This window comes from Lontra canadensis, unplaced genomic scaffold, assembly GCF_010015895.1.
Source record: "Lontra canadensis isolate GAN:19392208 unplaced genomic scaffold, GSC_riverotter_1.0 scaffold34, whole genome shotgun sequence".
Taxonomy (NCBI): domain Eukaryota; kingdom Metazoa; phylum Chordata; class Mammalia; order Carnivora; family Mustelidae; genus Lontra; species Lontra canadensis.
This window is the reverse complement of record NW_022631028.1, coordinates 12,924,722-12,939,843: the sequence shown is the minus strand read 5'-3', so window position 1 is coordinate 12,939,843 and position 15,122 is coordinate 12,924,722. Positions and strand designations below refer to the sequence as shown.

The 15,122-nt window shown below is 34.5% G+C and overlaps 1 protein-coding gene and 1 non-coding gene across 2 annotated transcripts in view; one reads left to right on the top strand and one right to left on the bottom strand.

Moving 5' to 3' along the window:
* The window catches only part of CNTN6 (contactin 6), a 246,849-nt gene that overhangs the window by 196,892 nt on the left and 34,835 nt on the right, over positions 1-15,122 (bottom strand).
* LOC116873629 lies at positions 1,191-1,292 on the top strand. Its single transcript, XR_004383868.1, has one exon. It is a non-coding gene; the product is annotated as a U6 spliceosomal RNA (small nuclear RNA).

The following is a 15,122-nucleotide window of genomic DNA, read 5'->3' as shown; positions in this document are numbered from 1 at the left end:
GAATACTATGCAGCCATCAAAAGAAATGAAATCTTGCCATTTGCAATGACGTGGATGGAACTAGAAGGTATTATGCTGAGCAAAATAAGTCAATCAGAGAAAAACAATTATCATATGATCTCTTTGACATGAGGAATTTGAGAGGGAGGGAAGAAATAAAACATGATGGGACCGGGGAGGGAGACAAACCATAAGAGACTCTCAATTTCAGGAAACAAACTGAAAGTTGCTGGGGGGTTGGGGAGAGAATGGGGTAGCTGGGTGATGGACATTGGGAACTGTATGTGGTGTGGTGAGTGCTGTGATTGTGTAAAACTGATGATTCACAGACTTGTACCCCTGAAGCAAATAATACATCATATGTTGATAAAAACAAAACAAAACAAAAAAGCCAAACTTCATGGGTAGATCACTAAAAGGGCTTCTTTAGTGGAAAAAGGAGGGTAATAATGAACTGTAAGTTGAGAAAGACTAGAATAGAGTTTCTTTGAAAATGGATGTAAATATTGTACTAAATGAAAAATAAAACAATTGATTGTAAATATATTATTAATGTATTAATGATACATATTAATATAAACTATTATTTTTATATTTATATAACTTATAAATTTGCTTTTAGCACATGTCTACCCTAAAGTCATGGTCAACCCTGTGCTAAGAAAACCAAATCTCTCATTTCATAGAGCTAAGAATCAGACAGAAATGTACTGACTACAACTCCAAGATGTTCCATTTGGGTACCATAACTCCTCTATGAGATTTCCTGTCTTCTCCCTCTAAAATATCAATAACATCAGGGTGCATGTGTTGCTCAGTCATTTGGGCATTTGCCTTCAACCCAGGTCATGGTCCCAAAGTCCTGGGATAGAGTCCTGAATTGTGCTCCCTGCTCAGCTGGGAGTCTTCTTATCCCTCTCCCATTGCCCCTCTCCCTGCTTATGCTCTCTCTCTAAAATAAAATCTTAAAAAAAAACAAACAAACAATAAAATACCAATAATGTTATAAAGACATCTTATAAAACAGAGACTTCTATCTTTAAACAGTCTGGGGGTCATGTTCACCAAGACTTTCTTGATCTTAAACTGGCTCAAGAGGATTTCTGGATGAATTGTTTTTTTCTCTTTTTTAATAATTCTGCTAAGATCTGAGGGAATAGGGGAGGTAATCAGAAACGCAGTGGGCACCACCTACTTTGACAGAATGAAGTAAAATTGGCCCAATACAGAGAAAATTATCATAGAGCCTACATATGGATGATACAGGTTTTTGAGGGATTCCATTTTTTTTTTTTTAGTTGAGAAAAGACACAAGAAATTCCCTAGGGCAATAGAAATGTTTTATATCTTGTTTTAAGCAGTGGTTTCATGGTAAGTACAATTATTAAACCTCATTGAACTGAACACTCAAGATCATTGTATTTTACTGAATATTAATTATACTTTGACTTTGTAAAGTGAGTACAGTGGGAAGACTGAATGGTGATTTAAATCTGAGGTTTAAAGGGTTGATTCTTTCACGTATAACTAAGGTTGAACAAATAGAGAACTAACCATAAGCTTGTACTTTACGCAACAGATGAAACTGCACTGGAAAATCACATTATTTGTAAAGTGAATCACAGAGTTTATGCAAAAATGGAGGCCCAGAGAAGAAGGTGACTTTATAAATACAGCAACCAGAAGAGTAGCATCAAAGAAAAAATATTCAAGAATATGCACTGATTGTTCACCACATGCTAGGTACTCTATTAGCATGTCACATCTTTTATTTAATTTAATGTTCATAACCTAACAACTGACCTATGTGTATTTTTATAGGCTGTTTGTAATCATTTAAGGATAAAAGTACCTATAATAGTAAAAGTAAGATAGTCTCAATGAAAGAGATGTAGTGAGTAGAGTGTGAGAAGAGACATTATAATATAGTCAAGAGTTTGACGGTGTGAGTTTGTATCATAATTTTGCCACTGATTGTGTGACATTAAATTTGCTAACACTCTGAAGCCTTATTTATCTGTAGAAAGAGTGGGTAGAACACATCTTGGGAGTTACTTTACAGCAGAGGTGATAGCCCTCTCTATTCCGTTAGCTTAGTAGACATTAATATTCCATCACAGAACTATTTTCCCATTGAGTTCATATGTAGCCACCAAGGGATTCTCATTGTACTCAGTATGAAATGTTGGTAATCATAGCTAATTGATTTGTAGTTGACTTGGAGAAGACAATATAGCACCAGTTCAGGTTTAGATAATCGGAATTTCCTGGCTCAAAAATTGTTACTGAGATTATTTTATATATCCACTCAGTAAACAGATTACTTGCTAAGCATTTTCAGAACGTGCAAGTCAGTATGGCAGGCACATTCAAGGATACAGAAATAAACTGGATAAATCCAAAGGAGTTAGAGGTTAGCAAACATGATGATGCCTTTACAACTACTTTACAAAATAAGATAGACAGTGATAACTGCAGTGAAGGATGTTTAGAAATGAGGTTGTGTGTGTGAGAGAGAGAGAGATAGAGAGTGTGTGTGTGTGTGTGTGTGTGAGTGTGTGTGTGTTAGGGGCGGGGCAACAGAGTTCAGAGGAGATAATGATTTGGGTACATTTTGTTTAAGTCATCAAAAATCATAAACTTGGGTCACAAGGCTATATAATATACCAATATATATTTTGTTAAGTCATCAAAATTCACAAACTTGGGTCACAAGGCTGTATAATATACCAACTCTATCTACACCAGGCTACACAGCAGTCAACCCATGCTGAGTCTTGCCTTTTACAGCAAATGCCTTTTTCAGCTTCTTCCTACATCACCTACAGACATCTGCATGCCAAAGGCAGTGGTGCTCCTGCCAGATTTGTGATACCAGTTGGATAAAGTAGCTCAAGCCTATTCTAAACAGATAGGCAATTACACATGTGCACAGAAAAAAAGCCAAAACCAAAACTAACCTGTCCCTAAATGCCAGGGAATTTGGCCTATAAAAGAAAACTGAATTGAGATTCCTAGTAGAAAAACATTGATAATAATTTCACATCATATTTTTCTACAGAAGTTTGGGAGGAAGCCTATCATTCTCTGGAGATAACTGAATATTCCCTTTTTCTAAATTTAAATGAAGAATTTTAATTGAATTTATCATCATTATTTATCTTGGGTACTGGAAATATTAATTTTTACTCTTACAAGGTACAGCCATTTCTCTTTTTCATTTTTAGGTTCACTGAAATAGAAAGCATTTTAAGGGGTGCCTGGGTGGCTCAGTTGGTTAAGCATCTGCCTTTGGCTCAGGTCATGATCTTGGAATCCTTGCATTGAGCCCTTGCATTGAAACCTCACATCAGTGGGGAGTCTGCTTCTCCCTCTCCCTCCACCCTGCTTGTGCTCTCTGTTCTCTCTCATGCTCTCACTCTCAAATAAATAAATAAAATCTTTGAAAAAATGAAAAAAAAAAGCTGTTTAAAAACTTCAATTGAACTGTTTTGTTTTGTTTTTTAACCAAAATCTAGTCCTAAGAGACCATAGAAAAACCAAATGTACAAGGCAATGGCTAATTCTGTATATCCCAAAATTTTTAATTTTTTTCTAATATTATCAAACTGTAAACTTCCAAAATGTTATTATCAACTCCTGAAAATTCCAAAGGAATAAAATTCTTGCTAATCCCATAAGCAGAACATAAGAACCGTCAATATTTTTGACATAAAATCTCATTTTGGGGGAGGTAGTTTATAAGAAGTGGTATCTTATAGAAGTCTTTCAGTCCCCTCTGGGAAAGAAGAGAAAGATAAAGATGAAGAAATTAAAACATTGCCCTCCAGTTCTGAAAGTACATACCAGCTACCGCATTCATGAAGACTGACTTCTTCCTACCCTTAAGGCGTGGGTTAATATTTTTCAGTTGCTACTGATCGTTTACTGGCTTATTTGTCTTGGATTACTGGGTTGTTACTACAACTTTTAGATGTGTGCATGTGGCATGGGGAGTACACTGATTGTGGATAAATGAGCACTTACAGAGGAAGGTGAGGAAGAAGAGAAAATGAAGGTTGGTGGGAGTGGAATCCAACAGAGATACATGTTGTCCAGTCAATGGAGTAGTATAGTGTGGGGCTCCTATTTGGGAAATGGCTGGATGAAGTAAGGTAAGGGTCATCATAGGAGAGGAACCTCATGGAGTCAGAGATAGACTGCACTCAACAACTGTAAAGACTTTGTGTTCCAAAGAACAGCTACGCACAGGATTTTTGTTATCCAGGTGGCCATGGACTGATATGGCAACTGCAGAGTGCCCCAGACTTATAAAGATCCCACACAAGAACTTATGAACAAGCGATCCTGCATTTTCATTTCTACCTTGGCCTCCCAAATTATGTAGCCAATCCCAAGCAGGGGCAATGCTGGATTCCTACTACCAATCTTCAGACCACCCTACCCTCTCTACTGCTGTCCCCATGAAAACTACAAGACCAAAGGTAAAACAAGGCAGCTGCTGGGCTATAGAAAAGAAACTACTGAATTATACTTGGGGAATAACATGAGGACTCAATATGGAGAAATGAAGCCTTTGTCGCCTGACACCATGGACTATAAGTGTGTATATAAACATGCTATATATTCTATAAAAGATCAAATGAAAATTATTTCTATGAAGAAGGATTTTTGTACAACATACACAAACTTTAATTATTTCATCTCTGCTGGCTTCCATGACTCAAAAGAATGTAAGGCAGAATATAAAAGGGTAGAAAAGAAAAAAACAAAAGAAAAAAAAAAACAATTTTATGTGTGGTTAGAACTGATCAGCTACCAAAGAAGCACTTCAGTATACATTAGGCAGCTTTTTGAGCTTGTGGAGCTCCTTGTGGAAAATTCCAACTTAAGGGGGAAATTACCCATTGAAATTGATCAATGGGGAAGACCATGAAGACCGTGAACTGTCATTCTATGTGGATAAAATAGGTAAACCTCACATTAAGGCATTTATGAGGACACACTGGTCTTACCTCTTCACCTGCCTTGATTGGTTTCACCCCTCAACTTTTTCTCTTTTTCTCTTAAACAACATGGAAAAGAACTTTATATATGACAATATTTCTTTTATGTAAGTATTTACACAGGGATAAGGGGGAGAAATCACACTGAAAAGGACAGTTTATCATACCTCTTTCCCCCTCTCCAGTATTTAAAAAATATGACTAGATTGAATGACTTTAGAAAGGCTCCTGAGTGGGGTAGACATTTAGTCATTGCAACTGGGGTTTCATACTGTAAAAGGTCTCCCACCAGCAAGACTGAGCAGTGCTTCTCACCACAGCCAAGTTCAGGTTGTCTTTTCCACTCCAAAAGCTAAATTAAGAGTTAAGAGGTACCAATTTAGCTTTTCATGCTGCACGTAAAAGATGAAAGAGCCCTAACTCATAGGAAATATTAAAGAGAAAAAAAAAAAGAAAAAGAAAAAACCTAAGTGGAAAGCAGAGTGGCTAAATGACTTGCATTTGGATTTTATTTTGCTAGTCATGCCATAAGCTTCAACATTTTGTTCATTCTAAATTAAAGATGTCTTTGTGAAAGTTTCTTAAAATGATCAAAATGAAACAGGTCATTTTCTCTCCTGAGTAATTCTCATTGAGTAGGTGGAATTTGTGAAGCCATCTGTGAAAAGTGGGTTTGTATTCACAAGAAGGTCTGAAGGTATGAAACATTTTCATATATAAACATACATCTGCAAATCTCTTCTCAAATGATAGGTAACCCTCCAGGAACATCAACCATCTTTGTGGTTCAATTCTGACACCCTCAAAATGATTTCTTCTACAAATACATAGAAGTAACTCCTTTTTATTAATTTATTTTGAGAATTTGGTATCTGTTATCTCTTCCATTTCCTTCAATACACTACTAGCATATACACAAATATCCACCTTCTACATTAAACAATAAATACTCTTATCACAAAAATCATCTTATTCCCTTTTATATTCTTCCTATTATTTGGTATAGTGCCTTAAAGTTGGCAGGTGAATCACTTAATATTTGTTAAATGAATGAAAATAACACAGGCCTAAAATTTATTGATAAGATTGTCTCTAGGAACTAGAAAATAGTAAGGACAAAAAATAGGACATAGTTCCTAATCTATGCAAGTCACTATTTTCTTAATTTATATAGTCCTCATAAAACTTCATGAGATGTCATTATTAATATTTCAATGTCTCAAATAAGAACAGTGAGATACAGAGATTAAGTGATTCAAGTTTACAGAACAGCAGAGCAAGGATTTGAACCAATGCAGTCTCCAGTGTGCTTTTAATTACTATGCTATATATAGCTTTCTATATATATATATGTATATATATATATATACATATATATATATACCATATATATATATACTATATTCTATAGTTTTCTAAAAGACTATACTGTGTCTGTTTTAAGTGCTTTAGAGGCACTAATTCATTTCTATCATGAATTCTGTTTAAAATTCTGTTTAAAGAAGCTGGCTATATGCCAGGACTGGATATATTAGCACTTTAACTGGCCTTTAACAATATCAAACAAGGCTGAGAATTTTATACTTTTGTGGTTTTATTCTAATGCAATGGTTATCAAAATGTCCATTGAGAATCCTTAGGGGTTCCTGACTGCTTTTTAGATTATTGTGGAATCAGAGCTCTTCTTGATATGAAAGTGTTTTATACTTTTCTCTTCTTTTTCTCTTCACATGTTCTAAAAAACATTATTTTAAACAAACGGTTTTCACTGTGGAGGAGATAATCTCTAAGTGTAAAAACTAAAACAAATAAAAAATTAAAAAGGAAATCATTGATCAACTTCTTAAATTCATTCATTTTAAGCAGAAGGGATTTTGAGGTACCTGTATCCCATAGGACTTGCTCTATTAACTAGCAAACCTCATGAAATTCCTTTTTAGACAAAAATCTAACAAGAAATGATTATTCAACAAATTTTAGGAGTGATTCTTTACTGTCTTTCTATAATGCAATGATGATACTTTAAGTGTGAGTGTGTATGTGTGTGTGTGTGTGTATGTATAAAATTTTTAACTATTCCTGGTAGAGATACTTATTGATCTAATCTACACCAGAAGTATATTAATGTAATGCTAAAACAAGCACTAATTGTTCCTGATTCTATAAACATAAGCAATATAATCTTACATATAACTATTAACTTTACAGTCTCATGTGATTCCCTAATTTGAACTTCTTGTGAAAAATAACAAGAGTGAAAGTGTTCTAATAATTAATACCTAATTTCATAAGATTTGCTGTACACATACATGCTTAATTCCTAGGCTATGTAAATTTCATGTAGTTTGCAGTTAGCTGTTTGAATTATATCCCAGGATCATTGAAATAACTATTATGTATTTTCAGATGTTCCTAAGGGAAGTCATCATTATATTCCAGTGAAATCAGTATATTATAGTACTGTAGTGCAACTAGTTCCAAATTTGGGCATTATTATTATTACTTTAACAAATCTAATCAACAAAACAAAGCAGAGGGGATAGAGTGTCACATCTATGATTAGTTACATAAGACTGTAATTACTATCTTACCAGAAAAGTGTCTCTACTGGCTACTCGTACACTTTACCAAAGTAAGCAGTTTTGTGGAAAGGCCCATGTGGCAGCTAATGGAGGGCAGCCTCTGGGCCACAAACTGCTAGGAGATGAGGCCCTCAGTCCAACAATACTCAAGGAATTGAGTCTGCTGACAATCTTAAGTGTTTAAAAGCAGATCCTTTCCCAGCTGAGTCTTCAGATAAAAACCTAGTCATGCTTGATACCTTGAGTACCACTTTCTATGAGATCTTGAATCAAAGAACCCCAGATGAGCTGTGCCCAGAATACTGACCCACAAAAAACTGTGACATGATAAATGCAGGTTGTTCTAAGCCACCAAGTTTGTGGTAATATTTTGCAGCAACAGAAAATCAATACAGTGACTCAGATACCATTTTTCTTTAAAAATTCCCAAAGACAGAATTAGGGATTTGATTCTAGGATGTACTGTTATTTATAAAAAGTAAGGAAATTTTATATGAAAATATGTCTAAAATACATAGAAAATAAGTGACACTGAGGATTATAAAAATATGAAATCAAATTGTGTACTGTACAATTAGTAGAATATTGGCCCTTGTGAGACATTTTAGTACTTAACTACTGCTGAAGGAAAAAATATGACCACGGCCAAGAATCTCCTTACACTAGCCTTTGATCAATGTATTTTTTTTTAATTTACTTTCCATATACTTGAAATTACTAATTGACTAATAATAGATATTAAACCATGGTATCTCTTTGAATCAATGGAATATTTTTTAATAGAAGAATTTGGCACATTAGATCTTCAGACTCACTTTATTTACTCTGATTTTTATTTCATCACATTAATTTTTTTCTGATGATAATCTTTATGTTAGGATGATTCCATTTCTCTGAGAACTGTAAATTTCAATATTAACTTAGCAGACTGTATGTTGCTTTTAAATTCCATGCTCATGTATGTAAAATATTTTATCTTGTCCTTTTTAAAATTCACAACTTTAACCCACACACGAAGGACAAAAAAAGACATGCCTGTGAAAATTGTACCAATGTTTTTCAGCAATTTAGGGCAATGATAAAAATAAAATAATTATTTGAGATAATATATTTTACGCATTGAACTTGGACTCCTATAGAGCTGATCTTTGGTTGTATCTTTTCAAAAAGCTATAAAGTTAATTTTTCCAGGATTACTTTTAAAGAAAGAAATTAAATTGTCCATGCAACACCATTACATATGCAAGAAAAAATATTCACAGATGCATGATAAACATTTCAATTGGATTACACTTTTATAGCTAGAACTGAAATATAATTTTAAGCCACAAGCATTCAGGCATGTTTCATCAATTTTCTGTTCCTTTGCCCATATGAAATGTGTGATAAATGATATAAATATATGCATACTTTGTATATGAGTTACACTTTTGAGGTTAAAAACAAAAAAAAAAATTAGCCAGAGAAAATGGCAATAGAAATAAGTGAGTGCTTATCTTTATATTTTTTTAAAGATTTTATTTATTTATTTGACACAGAGAGAGAGAGAGATCATAAGTAGGCAGAGAGGCAGGCAGAGAGAGAAGGGGAAGCAGGCTCCCCGACCAGCAGAGAGCTCGATGTGGGGCTCGATCCCAGAACCCTGAGATCATGACCTGAGCCGAAGGCAGAGGCTTAACCCACTGAGCCACCCAGGTGCCCCACTGCTTAACTTTATTTTAGCAAAGACTGCAGATTAATGATGGGCTTTAAACTAAGAGAATACTCATTATGAATACGTATTTATCCTTGCTCAGGAGGATAACACTATTTTGAAAGAGGAAAGAAATCAACAAGACTTCCTGAAAATGAGTTACCAAGTAACTATAGTTCTACAATGACTTCAGAGAACATTGCACCCTGATATCCAGGTTTCACCTTTCTAGGACTCTAGAAACAGACTATGTGGAAAGTCTGTTAACCGGAGTACCTCTCTGAAAACTGGAGAAGTAAGATGCTTATCTTCAGACTCTAACCCTGATAAGGAAAATATCATCATTAAACGTTCTTGCATTGAAATGCTAAGCTAGTTTTATTCGTCTCTCTGGGATAGGAGGATAAAACATTGAGTAGATATGTCACCATCCCTAAACAAAAGGCTTAGAAGAGTAGCTAGAAATAATTAAGGAGATATTAGTAAGTGATTGTCAAAAGGTCTTGACATCTTTCAAATATATGCTGTGTGCTTTGATAATATAAAACTTTGAGAAGCAGAAGGATGCTGGTGGGGTTGCTGGAGGTGAAGGCTGATGGTGGATAGAGATGGTGTTTTGCTCTGGAGTGTGTGGAAAGCACACAAATGTGTGCAATAGATACATACTGAATATTTAGCAGTTTTTTGCAAATGTTGCTAGTTGGATTTTTTATAAAGAATAAGCCCAACTGAGCAGAATAAAATGCTCTCAAATATCAATTTTCCACACTCATGAATAACCTAGTTGTTTAAGCCATGAATCATTAACATGGCACAAACAAATCACAAGGATGAAGTACCCTGTGTGCAAGACACACACTTAGCTAGAAATAAGTCACCTTGCAACCTCAAAACTGCATAAACATAATGTTTGGAGAGACACCTATACACGTAATGTTTAGAAGTATAGATAAGTTTGTGTTTCAACAAGATGTAGCCCAAAAGTTTAGATGTTTGTATTTTCAAAGCACTTCAAAAAGTAAAGAAACAAAATAAAGTCATATCTCTTGTTTAAAACTTTGTTATTCCATTTTTTTTGTGTGGGTAAAACAAGACAAAACATCAAAAACCCCACAAAGATTTGCAATAATAACAAAAGCAGCTCACATAATTTGATGATACATATATAATCACAACTTTTGAGAAGAGATTTCCTCTTAATATAACCTCCGTATAGAAAGAACAACTCCAAGTTTTCTTCCCCTTCATGGGGATATGGGTAAGTAAGTATGTGCAGCAATGTATTTTATTCATTGTGCGTCTCTGGAGAAAATCAGGTCACCTTCAATGATCTTATCAGTCAAAGAAAATAGGACTGCTTCACAAAGCTATTAAAATGGAAGAGAATTAGAATGTATAAAAAGCTTTCAGATGCCAGGATCAAAGGGAAAAAGGTCACAGACTAGGGAGGGATTGTTGCCTTTGCTGAAATTCATGGTTTTGATTAACATGAAGTTGTAAATTGCTATAACGTTGTAAGCAGTCATAATAAAATAAAGTAAGAAAGAAAGGCCAAGGACATTATAGAAATGTGGAGGAAAGAGTGAAAAAGAATAATTCTAACAGGTGAAGAAAAATAAACAACTAGAATAGAATTGTCATAACATGCTTTTGGTAATTTGCTTATAATTTACAGAATGCTTTAGCATATGCCAGGGAATTTAACCATCACAAGTGAGGTAGGTATTATTATCCATACTTCAGAGAGATTGAGACCAAGGTTAAGATGGTATAAATTTGTGCAAGTTCAAAGAACTATTGGCAGCAGAGCTACTGTTCTCTTCCAAGCCTTTAAAACAATCAGTAGAACACTGTAGGATCTCCACAATATTTGTTAAATAAATACATTTGTACTTAAGCCTATTTTTCTAATTCCAAATCTTATGTTCTTTCCAGTTAGCTGACTCCCTCAGTAAGTGATAAATTTATGCAAAACCATTTTTATTCTATTAAAAACATTGTTGAGAGTGAAGTAAATAAAATATTTAGTGATTGTCTAATTTTAAAATAGAATTAGCTGAAGTAGTATCTTAGGTGACAATGTCCAACTAGGATGGAAAAAAAATGACTCACCCATTTTGGTTGTGACTAATAAGGATATTATATTATCACTCAACAGATTATGTCTTAATTACATGTATGGTAACTAATTAAGCACTTTCTGTGTGTTAACAAAAGAGAAATGTAAAAGTAGGTATTATGATACCCATATTTACTTCTCTTAGAGTCACTAATTATTATCTTGCCATATTTGCACTCCCTTACTCCCTTTTTCTTTCTTTCTTACTTTTTTTTTTTTTTTTTTGCATACTCTGTGTCCTTCTTTCCATTTTTTTTTCCCCTGAACCATCTGAAAGGCAGTTGCAGGGAACCAACAATTTTTGCTTAGGATGAACAAAGATGGAAAATATGCCAATGTTTTTTGAACCAACTTTTCTTCAACCAATCAGAACTGAGATCACAAGAATACCAACTAGCTCCAGATCTAAAGGAAAACATGCCTACAAGGAAAGAGTTGGTAAGGTAGCATTTTTTTGCTTCCTTCATAATGAACTGTTAAAGAAGAGCATGGGGCTGATGGCTGCAGATAACACAGAAATTCTCTCTCATTCAGGCTCTCACCACAGAAATTCTTGGGGCAAGAGATATAAGAAAACTTTGTACCCAATCACAGGCTCCTTCTTTGGACCCCAGCAGAAGCTTATAAAAAATTACTGTGGTATAATACTTACAATACAGACAAGGGGAGGGAAAAACAACCACCACAGGAAAGGCAAGAAACCCCATTTATATCCTTCACCCCTCTCTCTCCTATGGAAGGAAATCTTCAAACTGCAGGAAGAAGCACTTTCAGCAAGTGGTGAAAACACACTGTAGCTGGAGATAGAAAATGTAAACAAAACAAATCATAACCTATACCTCTTTCCCAGAGTTCCTGGGAAGAGGGCAAGAAGACTGATGCAGCCATGTTCCCGAAACCTAGGAAGACAGTGTTTGCCTAAAACTGAAGCTTCGCCAGAACAAGAATATCCCTCCATCACTGTATGCTGAAGCTGAATAGGTTCAGTGACTTCTAATAGTGGAGTACAACTTGGGGGTTTCAAAAACAGGTATAAAGACAGTCTTTGAGGTGCAATGCAAAGAGAAGACCCTAAAGAGGAGAATGGAATAGACACTGAGAAGAAAATTTCTGGCAAACCAACCCTCACCCTAAACACCACTGTCCTAAAGGAAATTGAAACCAGTGGTACCCTGAGGATAATCATAGCAAATCTAAACCCAGTACCTCTCTTGGCTAGATTGACTCAAACTCCCACACGGGAGGCTTACCAGAGGTAAAAACATGCCTACTCCCAGGAATAGAAACTATTTAGTTTCTACTGTTCCATCCAAGATGTTCAGCTCTCATCAAAATATTATAGAGCATATGAAAAAAACAGGGGAAAAAAATACTACTAAGGGACAAAGCAATCAACAGAACCAGAATCAGATATAACATAGGTATTGGAATGATCCACAAAAAATTTAAAATAACTGTGATTAATGCATTAAAGCTCTAATGGAAAACACAGATAACAGGGAACATCAGTAGGATAATTTAAACAGATAGATGGGAAAAATCAATTGGATATGTTATAAATTAAAAACAGTGATAAAGGAAGTCTTCATCAGTTTCATCAGCAGACTTGACACATTTGAGGAAAGAATCAGTGAAAGTGAAGATAAGTTAATAGGAATCCCTAAGCTAAATCATAAAGAATATCAGTGAAGAAAGCACAGCAGAGCCTCCAAGAGCTGTTAGATAATATCAAACTGTCTAACTCAGGCGTAATTAGACTCTCACAAGAAGAAAGTGAGATCAGGGCAGAAGGAATACTAATCAAGACTAAAAATATTTAAGTAAGTCCTATTCAAACAGAAAAAGTCAAGACAGAAAATCTTAAAGGCAAACACAGAGAAACAACACATACATATAGAAAAAACAAATACAAAAATTGCAGACTTACCTTCAGAAATCATGCAGGTCAGAAGAAAATGGAGGGTATCTTTAAAAGGCTGAATGAAAAATCTGTCTACCCACAATTCTATACCCAATGAAAGTATCTTTCACAAATGAAGGAAAAATAAGGATTTTCTTTAGACACACAAAAACTCATAGAATACATTGTCAGCAGATCTGCACTAAAAGAAATATTGAAGAAAGCTCTTCAGGTAGAAGGAATGTGATGCTAGACAAAATCTTGAATACATATTTGAAACGAGGAAATTAGGTGTGCTGGAAATTGTAAAAATGTGATTTACTGCTGTAACAATAAGTTGCAGAATATTACATTTCATCTCTAAATGTCTCAGCATTTATTTTCTAATAAAAGGCTATTATTCTTCAGTAATCATATTAGTATTATCACATGTGAAACAATAAACATGGATACAGCATTTCATTATAGTCTATATTAAATTTATCCTATTGGCCAAAAATATTTACTCTTTATATCTGATTATTTTTTTCAGGATCACATCAAAATTGCCTTTTCAATACAATTTCTTTAGTTTCTCTTAATCTGGAACAGCTCTATATTTTCTACTTTTACCTTTTCAAGATTTTTGAAGGGCCTGCACAATTAAGAGTTTTCCCTACCTGAATTCTATGATGGTTTCCTCAAGATCAGATTCAGGTTAAAAATTCTTGGCAAGAATATGACATAGATGGTGTTCATACATGTTATTCTATTAGGAAGTATGCTATTTCAGTTGGTCTCTTTATTAATGATGCTAAGTTTGATCACTTGGTTAGAGTGGAATGTGCATATCTTGTCATTGAGGAAGTCTCTTTTTCTCTGTAATGCAGACATAATCTGTGGGGTGATAATTTGAGATTATGTGTAGTGTACTTTATTCCCCAATAAATTATAAACATTTTAACTTCCACCAAAGCTAATGTCTATAAATTGGCTTCTATATGCATTGCTTCTATTTTCTTACCTGCCGTTTGCTAAGTTCAACTTTACTCCTTATTTCTTAAATAGATATAGTTCAATTAAGGTTACAAGTGACATACGTGTCATCACATCTATAGATATTTCTTTTAATTCTTCATGTATTTGGCCAGTCAATGGTCATAGACTATTTCCTCACCTGAAAATACTCTATGATACAACACTCTCTAGCTTGCTTCATATCTTTGTGGTTTCTACTTTTTTACCACTTTTGCCTGTTCAATATTCTCCATCAGCCACTCTCTTCAACTAACCAGCTTGAATCAAGTTGCCTTACATTTAGTCATGGTGCCCCTTTTTTCATCTATGCCTATTATATTTTATTCATACTCATGACACAATGATTCCCAAATTCATCATGGCTCCACTCAGCCTTATTCTTTTTGTTACATGGGTTAGTCATTTTTATAGTCCATACTTCTACAGGAATAATACATTTTTGTGGAATAAGGAACTCATGATCAAACTCCAAATCTGGTTATCTTCCTTCTGCAGAAAATGATACCACTACTGAACTGAACGCTTCATCAGATATATGGGAGTCCTCCTTAACATCTTCCTTCCTCTCACTTATCTATACAATGCCAAGTCCAATTTTTAACCCTTAGATTAAGTCCTCAGTCTTTTCAAATAATTCTATTGCTAGATTCCTATATAAAACCACTGATTTTTTTTTCACCTTGATTACTACGATTCCCTTTTAACTCTTATTCTTTCTGTACAGTTACCATTGAGTGGCTAATGTGGTCATGTATCAATGTACTATATACACAAATTTGATCATGTTTTTGTTGTTTCTCTCCCC